The sequence below is a fragment of the Heptranchias perlo genome, chromosome 31, assembly GCF_035084215.1.
Source record: "Heptranchias perlo isolate sHepPer1 chromosome 31, sHepPer1.hap1, whole genome shotgun sequence".
NCBI lineage: Eukaryota > Metazoa > Chordata > Chondrichthyes > Hexanchiformes > Hexanchidae > Heptranchias > Heptranchias perlo.
This window is the reverse complement of record NC_090355.1, coordinates 1647561-1660115: the sequence shown is the minus strand read 5'-3', so window position 1 is coordinate 1660115 and position 12555 is coordinate 1647561. Positions and strand designations below refer to the sequence as shown.

The following is a 12555-nucleotide window of genomic DNA, read 5'->3' as shown; positions in this document are numbered from 1 at the left end:
TATACTGATTGTGAATTACTATTGTATTTTGTCTAGTTTCTTCTCTCTGACGATACTCGTTTTAATTTCTAGGATTTGCCAAGAAGCAGAGAGATTAAGGTACGATTATTTCTTGTCTCACGTGTTTATTATTATTTTGTCATTCCCCCCCATCCCCCGTCTCAGGGAAAGACAGTTCACACCCCCGCCCCACTCAGATGAAAATCCCAGCCACCTCTTCTTGGTTTTTTTTCCTGCCTTTGTTCTGTCCCCGTTCTCTCTCCCTCTTCTCCCTTCCCCATTCTATTCTCTCTTCTTCCATTTTCCCATACCTTCCTCCTTTCTCCACCTATCTGTTTCCTTACGCCTCTCCATCTTCCTTCATCTGACCGTGTTCAATTATTCCCACCCTTTAATCCTGTTTGATCTGAATGCTGCCCTTGGTCTTAGACTCCCCATGTGTAACGTCACAGGAAATTGACAATAATACAATCAAAGTTTTGGATATAGCATGCACTTTCTGTGAGCATCACACTTATTTCCTGTCACACTTTAGTTGTCACACTTCAGCATATCCGCTCACTCACCATGGGCAGCGCCACAGGAAATCTGCTAGGACTTCTATACAATCACTTAGCTGTCTCAATAACAACAACAAATTGAATTTATACACTGCCTTTAATGTCGAAAAATATACCAGTGCATTTCACAGAGGCGTAATTGGACCAAAAATGGACACTGAGCCAAAGAAGGAGATATTAAGATGGGTGACCAAAAGCTTAGTCAACGAAGTGGGCTTTAAGAAGGGTTTTAAAGGAAGAGAGGGAGAGTGGTTTCGGGAAGGAATTCCAGAGCATGATGCTTAGATGATTAAAAGCACAGCTGCCAGTTGTAGGATGAAGGGATGGGCCGGTGCATAACAGACAAGTGTCAGAAGTGCAGAGAGTTCTGGGCTGGTTGTAGGGCTGGTGAAGGTTACAGAGATAGAGAGGAAAAAGACTATCAAAAGATTTAAATGTGATATTTCAATGGATGTGTGGTATTACTGGTCAGCTTGTAGGTCAGCAAGGACGGGGGTGATAGGTGAGTGGGACACGGTGTGGGATAGGATACAGGCCGAAGAGTTTTGGATGAGCTGAAGCCGGTCTGGAAAGCATGGAATAGTCAGATCTGGAAATGGCAAAAGCATGGATGAGTGTTTCAGCAGCAGATGGGCTGAGACTTAGAGGAGGCTGTCTTTGTGCTGGAGAGAATATGGGGTCAGTGGCTCAGGTCAGAGTCAAATAGTTTGCCAAGGTTGCGAATAGTCGGGTTGAACCTGAAACAGCGGCTGGGGTGGGAGAATAGTCTTCCTCATCCCCAATTATCTTGTGAACATTTCATTGTTCCTTCAAGAAACCCTCTTACCTTAACGTCTAGACTAGTCCTTGCCTCCATTTTACAGAAATCAGTTTTGACAAATCAGACATTAGCCTAGATTTTGTGCTTGCGTGTAACCACTGCAAAAATGGTGGAATGTGATTCTTCCTTAGCAAGAAATGCACAACCCCTGCCAGAGTTTTGGTGTTAACCAGAGTTATATATGTGACGTCATCTTCGTGTTCAAATTCCTCCATGGCCTCACCCCTCCCAATCTCTGTAACCTTCTCCAGCTCTACAACCTTCTGAGATCTCTGCACTCCTCCAATTCTAGCCTCTTTCACAATCCTGTTTTTTATCTCTCCACCATTGGCAGCCAAGCCCTCAGCTGACTACGCCCTAAGTTCTGGAATTCCCTCCCTAAACCTTTCAGCCTCTCTACCTCTCTCTCTTCCTTTAAGTTGCTGCTTAAAACCTAAGTCTTTGACCAAGCTTTTGGTCATCTGTCGTAAAACCTCTTTATGTGGCTCAGTGTCAAATTTTTGTCTGACAACGCTCCTGTGAAGCGCCTTGGGAAGTTTTTACTACTTTAAAGGCGCTATATAAATGCAAGCTGCTGTTGTTGTTTGCTGTAAACTGATTTCAATAGATAGTTTGTTTTTACCTAACATGCTGATTTTTACTTCTGGTGTTGACAATTAAGTTAATCAACAGAGATGAGATATTTCCCATTTTCTTTATTTATTATTTCTTCTTTTGCACTCCTTTTTCCCAAATCCTCCTCTAGTTGAGAGAACAGTCAGCCTTTATAGTGTGTTGTGAATTTTAGTATTAACTGGCTGCAGTAACTGGTTTGCTTTCAGTATGAGAAAATGCAAATACAAAGAAAGACTTGAAAAATTGGGACTGCATTCCTGAGAACAGCGAGATTATGGGGTGATTTGATTGAGGTTTAAAATTATGAAGAAATGAGACAGAGTAGACAGAGTTGAGGGGTCTAGAATGAGGGGACATAGACACAAGACTAAATGTAGGAGATAAAAGACAGAAAGTAGGAGGATCCTTATTACCCAGAGGGCTGAGAGACTGTGGAATGCACGGAGACAGTGCCAACATTTCAGAATAGGTTAGGTACGGGGATGAAGGGACATGGGCACAGGGCAGGCACATGGGATTGGGACTCCTGTTCATGTGGAGAATAAACACCAACAAGAATGGTTGGTCTGAATGGTTTTTCATGTTGTAACTTCTATGTAATTCTTGTCTGACAATGCTGATTTTAATTTCTAGGATTCAAAACGAAGAGGATATTTTACGGTAAGATATTTTACCTTGTTTGTTTCTTGATTATTGTCTCATTTCTTAGCCCTTTCTCCAGTAGCCCTAGCTCCTGTAGTTGATCAATGGGTCAGTCTCATGCTGCTTTGTGAATTATTCATAGTGATGGTGATCCTTCACTTTGGTCCCTGGTTCCCACTAAAAGTAGTAATGCAGGTTAATAAGAATATAAAAAGGCCAAACCGAGCACTGGGGTTCATTTCTAGAGGGATAGAATTGAAAAGCTGAGAAGTTATGTTAAACCTGTACAGAATCTTGACTAGACCATACTTGCACAGTTCTGGTCTCTATATAATAAAAAGGATATTGAGGCATTGGAGAAGGTGCAAAAAAGATTCACAAGGATGATATCAGAACTGAGAGGTTATATTTATCAGGAAAGGCTGAACAGGCTGGGTTTAGAAATGAGAAGGCTGAGGGGTGGCCTGATAGAAGTTTTTAAGGTAATGAAAGGGTTTGATAGGGTAGACATGGAGGGGGGAGTCCAAAACTAGAGGTCATAAATATAAGATAGTCAATAATAAATCCAATAGGGAATTCAGGAGAAGCTTCTTTACCCAATGAGTGGTAAAAATGTGGAACACGCTACCACAAGGAGTACTTGAGGCAAATAGCATAGATGCATTTAAAGGGAAGCTAGATAAACACATGAGGGAGAAAGAAGTAGAAATGTATGCTGATAGGGTTATATGAAGGGGGGTGGGAGGCAGCTCCTAAGGAGCATAAACAACGGCATGGAGAGTCAGGCCAAATGGCCTGTTTCTGTACTTTAGACTTGATGTAACTCGATGTAATATTATTCATATCATTCTGCTATGTGAGATTGGGCGTCCGGCAGTCGCAGCGATCAGGATGGTGCTTTACAGTTAAGTAACTTACCTTTTTTCGCAGCCAATCTTGAGGGTTGGATTCCATAAGTGCAGTCGGCTGCCTCGGGGCAAACCGATGTTGCAGCGCGGACCTGAAGCAGGTGTCAGGCCCCTTATTTGCATGTGCAAATCACCTAAAGCCTGCTTCAGGCGTGGGTAAAGCACACCTCTTGTTTGTACTTACCCAATATAGCAGGTGGTGCACTTTCGGTTGGAAGTGTGCACGCGCTTCTTGCCCGTGCCCCAATTTTTGGTCCAATGTGCTTAGGTCCTGCAGGTCGGCTTGAACCCATGATCCACTGGTTCTGCATTGACAGAGCTACTACTGAGCCAAGCTATCACAGCAAGCAGTTTTAAAGATGCAAAACTATAGTAGTGCAGTCATTATAGAACTGATCTAGTAACCCAAAGATTATGAGTTTGTAATCTTACCATTAGACAAGTTGTGAAACTGAATTCAATAAATCTAATAATTTGTGGGCTAGCACCTGAAAAACTGAGCATCGGGTGAATTTCCTCAAGGTTTTCCTGCTATGTCGCCGTAACCACAAGCAGTTTGATATACTTCTGAGGCAATTAAGCATCAACCATGTCAGTGTGGGACTGAAAACACATATAGGCGAGACCGGGTCAGGATGGCAGGTTTTCTTCGCTGAAAGATGTTTGTGAACCACTTGGGGTTTGCCAACAATCTCATGGTCACCTTTACGAATACTAGTTTTTCTTTCCAGATTTCTTTTTTTACTCTATTCAAGTTTTCAAACAGATGGGATTTGAACTCACGCTCTCTTGGTTATTAGTCCAAGCCACTGGATTACTAACATAACCACTACACTACTGGACCCACTTACATATCTTGCCTCATTCAGTCTGTAATTTTTGAGCTGTCTCTTCCAATTCCTCTGCCCCTCATAGTTTAGTATCATTCAGTTACTGTTAAAAGCTTTATTATTGCAGGGTGAACTTTGGCACTGCTATGTCAGGCAATGAGTCGGCGGCGGGGCGGAACTTGTGGTTTTAAAATATTCATAAACTACAGCAAACAGAGTCTATTTACTCAGCAGAGTCTACTTACTCCTGAACAACATCAGAGTCTCCGAACTCATGACCAAACCTACAGCAAACAAAGTCTTCTGAGGACAGCAGGATTATTTCTCCAGCTAAATGCAGTGAATGGAGGATAGTTACATGATACAAATTGATTGTTTCTCCGGCAAAAGGAAATGAGCAAAGGATAATTACATAATACAAATCATGTGCATTAAATCAGCTCCAGTTACTTACAGCAGTGCTGTCTCCAGACATGATTGACGGGGGATTACCCAATCATTTCCATTCTGGCCAGGACTTCTGGTACCACTGTATGCAGCCTTATTATGTTTTTGTCGGTTTTTTTCTATTTAATAACCTGCCACATTCTTTGCCATCTGTCTTTATGCCATTTGCTGAGGGGATACCATTTACCACCTCCCCCTTTCAGATGGGCAACATGGATTTCCCATTGAGCATTCCCCTCTATCTGCTTTTTGGAAGAAGAGGCTAGGAATTCCTATCTGCCTTTAACCAAAGAAGATTACTTGCAGAGGCTTTGCTTTGCAAAGGAAGCTGACACAGGGACATCTGCTACATCTGTAAGTGGACCTACAGTTTACCTCCATCATAAGTACCACTCTGCCAGTGGTTGTTAACGTTACCACCATCACTGGAGACACCTGTCATAAGCCAAACAGCTGTGCACAGATGCACCAAGCAAGCCTCAGATACATTCTGTCTAGAGCTAGTAACTTTATTAGCTTTTCCATAAGCAGGTAGGGTTGCCAACAATGATTGATGGTATTCCTGGAGGTTTTATCGCATGACATCTGACATCTCATTACGTGGTGTCTGATCTCGTGACATCTGCAAATGTTACTGCATTTATCTTATAAAGGTTGAGTATTTTTGCTCGTGGTTTTGTGGCAGCAGCTGTTGTGCAAGTCATTCCGAGAACCAGGAGTCCACAAATGAGCAGGCGAAGTAGGGAAACCGAGGGTGGGGCAGAGGAGAAACCAAAAGTGGGGGAGGGATTTACGGGAGTAAACCAGAGGTGGGAGGAACTTTGATTCGCCTAACAAACTAATAGTAAACAAACAGGTTTCCCTGTTCCTGACTAACCAGTAATTTATAAACATTTGCCATAACTTCCTTGCTTTTGTACCCTAACCTCAATTTATAAAGCCGAGGATCCCATATGCGTTCATGACAGTCTTATCAACTTGTCCTGCCACCTTCAAAGATTTGTGTATGTACACCCCCAGGTTTCCCTGTTCCTGCAATCCCTTTAAAATTGTACCGTTTAATTAATATTGCCTCTCCTCATTCATCCTTCCAAAATGCATCACTTCACACTTCTCTGCATCAAATTTCATCTGCCATGCGTCTGACCATTTCACCAGTCTGTCCATATCCTCCTGAAGTCTGTTACTATCCTCCTCACTATTTACTACATTTCCGAGTTTTGCGTCATCTGCAAACTTTGAAATTATGCCTTTTACATCCCCGATATCCTACTTGTAACCCACTGATATTTACCTCATAAACACAGCCAGAATCCCCCCAGCACCGCATTCGGTGGGATCACAGTCCCAAGTCGATGCCACTTTTAGCAGGCCCAATTTTTCTCCCTATCTCCTTCTACTCTGGCTTGGAATCAAGTTCTATGTGAAGGTGACAACTCTGAACTGGGAGCCTCTGTCACAGTCGATTTATTCTTGGACTTCACATGTCAAAACCAGCCGGCACAGACTAAACTGAACTAAATCAAGAGATTGCACAATGGGCAGCGAACTCAGCGTTTGGGACACTTCTCACAAGGCACTTCATCCTAAACTCAGCTGAGCACCAACATTTCTAAACCACTCCCTGAGCTCGGACTCAATAAAGGAGCTTTCATAGAAAGATAGAAATTACGGCACAGGAGGTCATATGGCCCCCGGTGCCTGTGCTGGAGTTGCAATGATTTTATTTTGAGAAACCTTGCCGCGCTGAAGAAGGTGTAGAGGACAACCTGTTGCTGAGACATTTGTGCCAATCTGATACTGTAGACCTTCACGTGATTACTGGACATTACATTAACCGTCTCTCCTCTCCCTCCTTCGCACCACAAAGATACCATCATCTACAGATCCTTCTTTGTGCACATTAACTTTAGTCCTATCATAATTTTATATGAAACCCATAACATGTGCATGTGCCTCGTGTTTTTAACAACCGACAGTCTGTCAACTATCAGCCAAAATGCAGTACTACTTCAACAGCAGGATCCTGTACGAAGGGAAGCTGCTGTGTATCAGGGTGAGACTCTTGGACCTGTTGCACGCTGCACCTGTGGTGCTGCTGGATGGGCAGCCTTGCCCTATGTACTTTTGACCACTTTTGCAGGCATTGGAGGGGGCTGGCAGGAGGATACATATGCTGCTGACTGTGCCTGATTTGTGCATCTTCCTTCCGTACCACTCATGCTGGGCATTGCTTGTGCATGGCCTTTGATTTGCAGGAAAGCAGACCTAATGGTCCCATATAAGATCAGTGCGGCTCTGTGTGATGTTTGTCATCAAGCCAGTCCAAAACAGAAGAGACATCTGTCTCTAATCTGGCATCCAAGGCCTCCACGGCAGAAATCTGATCATTGATGCAGGAAGCAAAGTGTGCACTTTGGGCCTCTGTCATGGGGCAAATGTCTCTGAAGCTGCCACACACTCCATGATCATTTATGCAGTGTATTTAAACGGGCCTCCAAAATGCTGTATGTGCTGCTGAAGGGCTCCTCCACCCATCTGCAGCACACTGTCTGATATAGACTCTAAATCCTGCACTTGATCTCTGTCAGTATCATTCCTTTAAATGCTGGACCTGTGATCTGCAGATCCCGAGCTGGTCCTGGTAACTCGTGCTCTGAATCTCACATAACTTGCATTTATAAGGCGCTTTTATAGTAGTAAAATGTCCCAAGGCAATTTACATGAGCGTAATCAATCAAAAATTGACACGGAGCCAATGAAAGAGATGTTAGAACAGGTGACTAAGAGCTTGGTCGAAGCGGTAGGCTTTAAGCAGCGTCTTAAAGGAGAAAGAGGTGGAGAGACAGAGAGGTTTAGGGAAGATATTCCGGAGCTTAGGGCCTAGATGGCTGAAGGCACAGTTGACAATGGTGGTGCGAAGGAAGTGAGGATGCACAAGAGGCCCAAATTGGAGGAATGCAGAGTTCTCGGAAGATTGAAGGGCTGGAGGAGCTTACAGAGATAGGGAGGGGCGAGTCAATGGAGTGATTTGAACACAAGGGTGATAATTTTAAAATTGAGACATTGGTGGACTGGGATCCAATGTAGGTCAGGGGGCACAGGGCTGATGGGTGAACGGGACTTGGTGCGAATTAGGATACGGGAAGCAAAGATTTGGATGAGCTCAAGTTTATGGAGCAAGGAACATGGGAGACCCGCCAGGAGAGCATTGGAATAGTCGAGCCTAAACCTCTCTGTCTCTCCACTTCTCTCTCCTTTAAGGCGCTGCTTAAAGCCGACCTCTTCGACCAAGCTCTTAGTCACCTGTTCTAATATCTCCTTCATTGGCTCCTTGTCAATTTTTGATTGATTACACTCATGTAAATTGCCTTGGGACATTTTACTACTATAAAAGCGCCTTATAAATGCAAGTTGTTTTGTTGTTGTCGTTGTCTTGGTGAACGGAGCCCAGAAGCATGAACGCGCCTTGGAACTGCCCAACGAAGCTGGTAAATAATAATCTGTACACAAACCTTTAGTATTCTAGAGGGTAGCTTGGGTCCCTAGCCACAAGAAGGGTGATCCTATTGAACCCTAAAATTGCCAAGGAATCTCACTGATATCAGTGGCTCTTAAGGTGATTCTTTGGATTGTTGCAGCAAGCATTTAGGATGCTCTGGAGGCCCATGGAGAGAAAAGACCAGGTTAGAAGAGGATTTTGTGGGACAGGTTGTGGCTTTATTCCTGTTGGATATTGGCACAGTAACAAATGAATAGGTTTATATCATTTATTGAGTTCACAAGTGTTCAAGTATTAGAAAACACTGACTCTCATGTATACAGTCTGATTTTGACAAATACAATATAAAATATTATTATAACAGTTGTAAGGCATTAGCATGTTTATATTACAAACATCAAACAACTTTTATTTTACAATCGTTAGTGATTATCTTATGTAGCAGGGTTTCCCTGATATTTTGGAGTGGGAGTAGTGCATGACAGCCACAGTATTATTTCAAAGGTCGGGTCCTTTTGTTGAGATGTTGTACTAAGATCATGTGTGACCATCTTTTTTTTTACTGATAAAGGCCCCAGGGCACTAGTTATTAAGTGACACTAGTATTCTATTGTTATTTCAACAGACTCTCAAATCCCAATTACTAACATGGTCTTTGACCTATTTTCCTAAAACCAGTTTGGGAAAATCAGGTATCAGCTCAACGTGGAGCCAGATAACAGTCAGCAACATGGACACTGACAGAACTCAACTGGAATCCAATATTGGTATTAGTGTTTCGACTAGTGTTTGCGGTGAGGGGCTTGTGTATATCCGAGTGTTACATTGAGGGGTAATTTTATATCAGAAAGAGTTACAGGAGGCTTGGTGTATATCAGGGAATATATTCGTATTAGTCAATGTTGGTCAAAGAAAATTATACTGATTGTCAATTACTGTTGCATTTTATCTAGTTTCAGTAACTGATTTTCTTTTCTCTGATGATGTTCATTTTAATTTCTAGGATTTGCCAAGAAGCAGAGAGATTAAGGTACAGTTATTTCTTATCTTATGTGTTTATTATTATTTTGTCATTCTCCCCATCCTCCGACTCAGGGAAGGACAGTTCACACACCCACCCCATTCAGATGAAAATCCCAGCTACCTCTTCTGGGGTTTATTCCCTGCCTTTGCTCTGTCCCCCTTCTCTCTCCCTCTCCCCCTTCCCCATCTCTTCCTCCTTTCCCCTCCTATCTATCTCATTACATCCCACCACTCTCCTCCTTCCTCTGCCCATTAACAATTATTCCCATCCTTTAACCCTGAATGCTGCCCATGGTCTTAATTCCCCATGTGTAACGTCACAGGATATTGACCAGTAAAATAATCAAAAGTTTTGGATATAGCATGCATTTCCGGTGTGCATCACACTTATTTCCTGTCACACATTAGCTGTCACACTTCAGAAGTCACACTTTAGCATATCCTCTCACTCACCAGGGGCAACGCCACAGGAAATCTGCTGGGACTTCTATAAGATCACTTAGCTAGCTCAATAACAACAACAAATTGAATTTATACAGTGCCTTTAATGTAGAAAAACATACTAAGGCGTTTCAGAGACGTAATTAGATCAAAAATAGGCATTAGAGTCATAGAGTCATAGAAGTTTACAACATGGAAACAGGCCCTTCGGCCCAACATGTCCATGTCGCCCAGTTTATACCACTAAGCTAGTCCCAACTGCCTGCACTTGGCCCATATCCCTCTGTAGCCATCTTACCCATGTAACTGTCCAAATGCTTTTTAAAAGACAAAATTGTACCCGCCTCTACTACTGCCTCTGGCAGCTCGTTCCAGACACTCACCACCCTTTGAGTGAAAACAATTGCCCCTCTGGACCCTTTTGTATCTCTCCCCTCTCACCTTAAATCTATGCCCCCTCGTTATAGACTCCCCTACCTTTGGGAAAAGATTTTGACTATCTCCTTATCTATGCCCCTCATTATTTTATAGACTTCTATAAGATCACCCCTAAACCTCCTACTCTCCAGGGAAAAAAGTCTCAGTCTATCTAACCTCTCCCTATAAGTCAAACCATCAAGTCCCGGTAACATCCTAGTAAATCTTTTCTGCACTCTTTCTAGTTTAATAATATCCTTTCTATAATAGGGTGACCAGAACTGTACACAGTATTCCAAGTGTGGCCTTACTAATGTCTTGTACAACTTCAACAAGACATCCCAACTCCTGTATTCAATGTTCTGACCAATGAAACCAAGCATGCTGAATGCCTTCTTCACCACCCTATCCACCTGTGACTCCACTTTCAAGGATCTATGAACCTGTACTCCTAGATCTCATTGTTCTATAACTCTCCCCAACGCTCTACCATTAACGGAGTAGGTCCTGGCCTGATTTGACCTGCCAAAATGCATCACCTCACATTTATCTAAATTAAACTCCATCTGCCATTCATCGGCCCACTGGCCCAATTTATCAAGATCCCGTTGCAATCCTAGATAACCTTCTTCACTGTCCACAATGCCACCAATCTTGGTGTCATCTGCAAACTTACTAACCATGCCTCCTAAATTCTCATCCAAATCATTAATATAAATAATAAATAACAGCGGACCCAGCACCAATCCCTGAGGCACACCGCTGGTCACGGGCCTCCAGTTTGAAAAACAACCCTCTACAACCACCCTCTGTCTTCTGCCATCAATCCAATTTTGTATCCAATTGGCTACCTCACCTTGGATCCCGTGAGATCTAACCTTATGTAACAACCTACCATGCGGTACCTTGTCAAAGGCTTTGCTAAAGTCCATGTAGACCATGTCTACTGCACAGCCCTCATCTATCTTTTTGGTTACCCCTTCAAAAAACTCAATCAAATTTGTGAGACATGATTTTCCTCTCACAAAACCATGCTGACTGTTCCTAATCAGTCCCTGCCTCTCCAAATGCCCGTATATCCTGTCTCTCAGAATACCCTCTAACAACTTACCAACTACAGATGTCTGTAGTTCCCAGGCTTTTCCCTGCCGCCCTTCTTAAACAAAGGCACAACATTTGCTACCCTCCAATCTTCAGGCACCTCACCTGTAGCTGTCGATGATTCAAATATCTCTGCTAGGGGACCCGCAATTTCCTCCCTAACCTCCCATAACGTCCTGGGATACATTTCATCAGGTCCCGGAGATTTATCTACCTTGATGCGCGTTAAGACTTCCAGCACCTCCCTCTCTGTAATATGTACACTCCTCAAGACATCACTATTTATTTCCCCAAGTTCCCTAACATCCATGCCTTTCTCAACCGTAAATACCGATGCGAAATATTAATTTAGGATCTCACCCATCTCTTGTGGTTCCGCCACAAGATGACCTTGTTGATCCTTAAGAGGCCCTACTCTCTCCCTAGTTACTCTTTTGCCCCTTATGTATTTGTAGAAGCTCTTTGGATTCTCCTTTGCCTTATCTGCCAAAGCAATCTCATGTCCCCTTTTTGCCCTCCTGATTTCTCTCTTAACTCTACTCCGGCAATCTCTATACTCTTCAAGGGATCCACTTGATCCCAGCTGCCTATGCATGTCATATGCCTCCTTCTTCTTTTTGACTAGGGCCTCAATCTCCCGAGTCATCCAAGGTTCCCTACTTCTACCAGCCTTGCCCTTCACTTTATAAGGAATGTGCTTACCCTGAACCCTGGTTAACACACTTTTGAAAGCCTCCCACTTACCAGACGTCCCTTTGCCTGCCAACAGACTCTCCCAATCAACTTCTGAAAGTTCCTGTCTAATACCATCAAAATTGGCCTTTCCCCAATTTAGAATTTTAACTTTTGGGCCAGACCTATCATTCTCCATAGCTATCTTAAAACTAATGGAATTATGGTCACTAGTCCCAAAGTGATCCCTCACTAACACTTCTGTCACCTGCCCTTCCTTATTTCCCAAGAGGAGGTCAAGTTTTGCCCAAAGAAGGAGATATTAAGATGGGTGACCAAAGGCTTAGTCAACGAAGTGGGCTTTAAGAAGGGTTTTAAAGGAAGAGAGGGAAAGTGGTTTTGGGAGGAAATTCCAGAGCATGATGCTTAGATGATTAAAAGCACAGCTGCCAATTGTGGGATGAAGGGAAAGACTGTTCACAAGAGGCCAGAGTCAGAAGAGCAGAGAGTTCTGGTTTGGTTGTTGAGCTGGTGGAGGTTAGAGAGGAGTAAAGCAACCAAAAGGTTTAAAGGTGAG

General features: G+C 43.2%; 1 protein-coding gene across 1 annotated transcript in view; it reads left to right on the top strand.

Moving 5' to 3' along the window:
* Window positions 1-9325: 9325 nt before the first annotated feature.
* Window positions 9326-12555, top strand: part of LOC137300371 (uncharacterized) — a 142433-nt gene continuing 139203 nt past the window's right edge. Inside the window, exon 1 of the mRNA XM_067969455.1 lies at window positions 9326-9354. The gene's annotated coding sequence lies outside the window, so the exon portion shown is untranslated. The remainder of the gene's footprint in view (window positions 9355-12555) is intronic.